This window comes from Hypanus sabinus, chromosome 5 (genome assembly GCF_030144855.1).
Source record: "Hypanus sabinus isolate sHypSab1 chromosome 5, sHypSab1.hap1, whole genome shotgun sequence".
Classification (NCBI taxonomy): Eukaryota; Metazoa; Chordata; class Chondrichthyes; order Myliobatiformes; family Dasyatidae; genus Hypanus; species Hypanus sabinus.
The window spans coordinates 148,663,703-148,668,231 of record NC_082710.1 but is presented as its reverse complement, the minus strand read 5'-3'; the positions used below and the strand labels follow the sequence as shown (position 1 = coordinate 148,668,231).

Here is a 4,529-nt window from a genome sequence, read left to right as displayed (position 1 = left end):
ATCAAAGTTTCCATCAGGTAACAGAGAAACTGTCAGGTGTTGGAATATGGTATTTAAAATTCACCTGATATTCACAGGTTTCTCCATTTATTCAAAAGATAGGGCTTCCCAGTGTTGACCTTCCATTATGGACTCAAATTCTCTCTCTTCACACCTGCTGTGGCCCAGGATGTGGTTCTGCTTTCATCATAACTGACGGAGGGGGCAGGACTGGTGTGATCAGATGCTTATAAAGACCTTCAGCAGTTTGGCAGCAAGTTAGACCGAGACTGGGGGCAAGAGAGAGCATGGCGTCCACAAAACTGGTACAGCTGAGCTGAGCTCACCAAAGTGATGCTTTAATCACTTGGTTCTTTCTGCCAGTCTAACATCTTGTTGATTTATTTTACAGAGATATCTGGTGTGTTTAATCCTCCTTCACACATGGACATCGGAATGTCTTGGAGAAGATTTTCAGGTGAGGACAAAACCCCCCTCTCTCCATCTTGTTCCCAGCCTTCCTTTGTATCGACACCTCTGCCATCTCTTCTCTCTGACCCCTGCCTCTGTTTCTCAATTTCTCTCAATGTCTTGGCGTTTCTAGGTAGATTTTTGTCTCTGCTGATTATCCCATTCTGTGTGTCTGCCCCTCTCACTACAACAATTTTTCACACATCACTCCTCTGCAGTCTTGCTGTTTCATTCACTTCCTGCTCTCTGGTCTCTCACTCTCATTCACACTCGCTGCAAGAATGCAGAGACACAGGTGGAGAACATAAAGAGATATCAGCCATTTAATTGAATGTGTAAGGGTGTGGGGTTGGATTATGATATGGGATAAACAGAAAGCCATTCACGACAGTGGGAAAATGGAAAAAGAAACATTTTAGGTGATGATGTTAATGGGAGCTGGGAGGCTTTGGACACCGATCAGTGAAAGCTAACACACACGTCCAGTGAGCAATTAGCAAGACAAGTAGCATTTCACTGCCAGAGGGTCTGAGAACAAGAGGGAAGACATTTTGCTTCAATTACTTAGTGCCCTTGGGAGACTTACATGGAAATTATTGATTTATTTATGAGATATAGCACAGACTAAGCTCTTCCGGCCCTTTGATCTGCCCCTGATTTAACTCAGCCTATTCATGGGACAATTTACAGTGACAAATTAACCTACCAACCAGTACATCCTTGGATTGTGGGAGGAAACTGGAGCTCATGGAGGAAACCCGTGCGGTCACAGAGAGAACGTAGAAACTCCTTACGGACAGCGCAGGAGCTGAACCCGGGTCCCTGACACAGTAAAGCACTGTGCACCACACCTGTCTGCTCTCCTTTATTAAGGAGCAAGTTTGGGGGAATACAGGGAAAGTTCACCAGTTCGATTCCTGGGGTCGAAGATTGGTTTTGTGAGGAGGAATTAAACAAATAGCTCTCAGGTGTGGAAGAACTTTTGGGGTTTGGACACAGAAGACGTGGAGAACAATTCTCACCACAACGGCACATCAGAATCAGAATCAAGTTTTTATTATCACCAACATATGCCATGAGATTTATTGTTTTGAGGCAGCAGGACTGTGCAAGGCATAAAACGTTATTATAATTTACAATTAGGAATATGTTAAACATAAATAAATAGTGGAAAAAGAGAGCAAAATAGTGAGGTAGTGTCATGGGTTTATGGACCATTCAGAAATCTGATGGCAGAAGGGAAGAACAGTTACAAAAACTTTGAGTGTGCATCTTCAGGCTCCTGTACTCCTCCACGATGGGAGTAATGAGATGAAGGAATGTCCCGAGTGTTGGGGATTCTGATTGATGGATGCTGCCTTCCTGTCCGAATCCAGTCTCCACTCCAAACAAAGTGCTGTCCATCCGGGAGAGAGGAGAAGGAACTTTCTGCTACGTTCCGCCAAGGTGGTGGAGGTTGGTGCAGAAGGGTGTGATGAGGTGTCTGATCAGCTGTGGTGACCCTGACTGGCTGATCGTGTTGTGAGACGCTCAGGGGTACAGCCTCCCCACTGTGGATCATTGTCTGCCCGTCTGCCCCCACTCACTCTCTTTTTGAACCTGCTGTCATGACCACTCTCCTCGAGGAACCAGTCCTTGACCCCTGACGATCCAGTGGGAAGTCCCTCAACTCCATCTCTTGTCCACTGTGGAGTATCCTTCCAAACCTGTGCCTGCCTTCGATGGGAATTTGTTTAGAATCCGCCCGGCAGCTTCCTACCCTCCAAAAGCTTGTGGGCCATCTCAGAGGCACAGATCAGGACCTGAGGAAAGGGTGACCACTTCTCTGTGGAGCCTGTAGCAGATCAGACCACTGTCCATCATACACCCCTTCAGCTGGGGAGACTATCTTCACCTGTTCCCCCCCTCCCCACAACCACCCCACCCCAGCTCTCTACCTCACCCTGTAGCAGCATTGTTTCCTCTGGTGTTGTCCAGGTACCTGTTCCTGCCCTCTCCCCTGACACACCTTCCCCCAGGCCCAGCTCAGTTACCCATCCCTGCTCGCTGTACACACACCGCCACCCCTCTCCTGGAGCCCTGTGCTCTCTCTGAATTATCACCTGGGTCTGACATCCGGCACAGGGAGGCAGCCATTTCCACAGATCAGCTATCGTTCAGCCGCTCAACACCGTTCCCTGGACATGCTTTCAGTATACAAGCTCTCTGGTCCTTCCTTCCAGTTTGTCCTGAACCATCCCCCTGACCGGGCATTGGCCTCAGCCAGGCATTTCATCCTGTGTCATCAGTCGTTCCAGACAGAGGGTATGGGCTATGTGCTGGGCTACCAATTAATGCTGAAAGGTTGCCACCGGTCAGCACGAAGCGGTTGAAACAAATGGCCTGTTTCAATGTGGTACGTTTCTCTTTACCCCTGATCCTCTCTTGCACACAATCACTCTCTCCCCTCTCTGCCCCTCTCCCTTGGTCTCAGTATTTGTCTCTGTTTGTTTCTCTCTTCCTCCCTCTCCCTCTACTCCTTCACCAACCCCTCCCTCAATCGATCCTGGGTGAGGGGTACACCTGGGAGTTGGCTGAGGATGTGGGAGGTGAAGGATTCGGGTTGTGATGTGACGTGGACAGGGGAGGGAGTGAACAGCTCCTGGGTTACGGTGTCGTAGGGATACTGTGGTCTCTGCTGACAGGGAAGGTGAATATGAAGGGTCCTCCCTCGGGTGCTGAAGGAGTACAGTGTGCTTGACTTTACCAGTCGAGGCAGAGATGAAGAGCCAAAAGATTACACTGCAGTTTTATAAAATCTAGTTCGATTGCAGCTGGAGTATTGCATTCAATTCTGGGTGCTGTATTTCAGGAAGGACATTGAGGATTTGGAGAGGGTGCAGAAGAGACTTCTGAGAGAATAGACAGCAGACAGGCAGACTCTTTTTTCCTGGGGTTGAAATGTCTAACACCAGAGGGCATGTTTTTCAGTTGAGGGGGTTTAAAGGAGATGGGAGGGACAGGTTTCCCACGCAGAGCGAGTGGGTGCCGGGAATGGTGGTGGAGGCAGATACAGTTGAGGTGTTGACGAGACGTTTTGACAGGTCCATGGATTAGACTCGTACATCCTGCTGGGTGAAGAGTCTATTCCCGTACTGTCCATTTTCTATGTTCTGTGTAGACGAGGAGGGGAGGGACAGGGTGGGGATGTGGGAGGGTTCAGTGTCTCTGTGTGAACAGTCACTTCAACCAGACGTTACCAAGGTGATGGTCTCCCCAGATCCCTGACTGGGACAAATCATCCCCGGATACTCATCCCTAGGAATCCTGGTTCCAGATCCCACCATGATAACCCCCATCCCAGATACCCCATCACCTGTGCCATCCCCTCCCCAGAAAACCCCCTCACTCTCAAACCCTTCATTCCCCCCCAGGCCCTTCACTCTGACCCTCACCATCCGGACCCTCCAGGACCATCACAGCCCAGAACCCCCAAGCTCAGACCCTTTACCCCAGACCACCACCCCTGCGCACACTGTGGGAGGGGCAGTGTACAATGGGTGAATGAGGTTTGAACACCATCTCCATTTGACATTCTTTACTCTGCTACATCCTCAAGTGCAAAATTGACTGTGATTCCCAAAGCCGACTCACCATCCTGAGCAGGACGAAGATCAGAAATGATGCTGATGTAAACTGTATGAACGTGTTTTTGTTTTAGATGTCTGACTTTGAAACACCTGGACAACAGAATGTTTTGGAGTTTCACCAGCAGGCAGTGAACAAACTGAGACCCGGGTCCAGTCTGAGTCCAAGTAAGTTGACTTACACAATAAGGTTTAACTTTAATAAAAGCAGAAAATGTCAGTTTGCAGTGTCAGTAATGGGGGGAACAGAGTTAATGTTCCAGGTTAAAGATCTTACATCACAGCTAGGAAAAGTTCAAATAAAGCAAGTGAGAATAATCCTGACAAATGATCCCGGGCTGAGATATTTGTACAATGGTTAATCACCAGTGACGTGCTAGCTGACCGGAGGATAGTGAAAGTAATGATATTATTTCAGAATGGTGACAACCAAAGACCGGGGAAATATAGGCC

At 48.6% G+C, this 4,529-nt stretch overlaps 1 long non-coding RNA gene across 1 annotated transcript; it reads left to right on the top strand.

Annotated features, from left to right (window-relative positions):
• Positions 1 to 245: 245 nt before the first annotated feature.
• On the top strand, positions 246 to 4,245 carry LOC132393787 (uncharacterized). Its single transcript, XR_009512082.1, has 3 exons — positions 246 to 305; positions 392 to 457; positions 4,151 to 4,245. It is a non-coding gene; the product is annotated as an uncharacterized LOC132393787 (long non-coding RNA).
• The last annotated feature ends 284 nt before the right edge of the window (positions 4,246 to 4,529 follow it).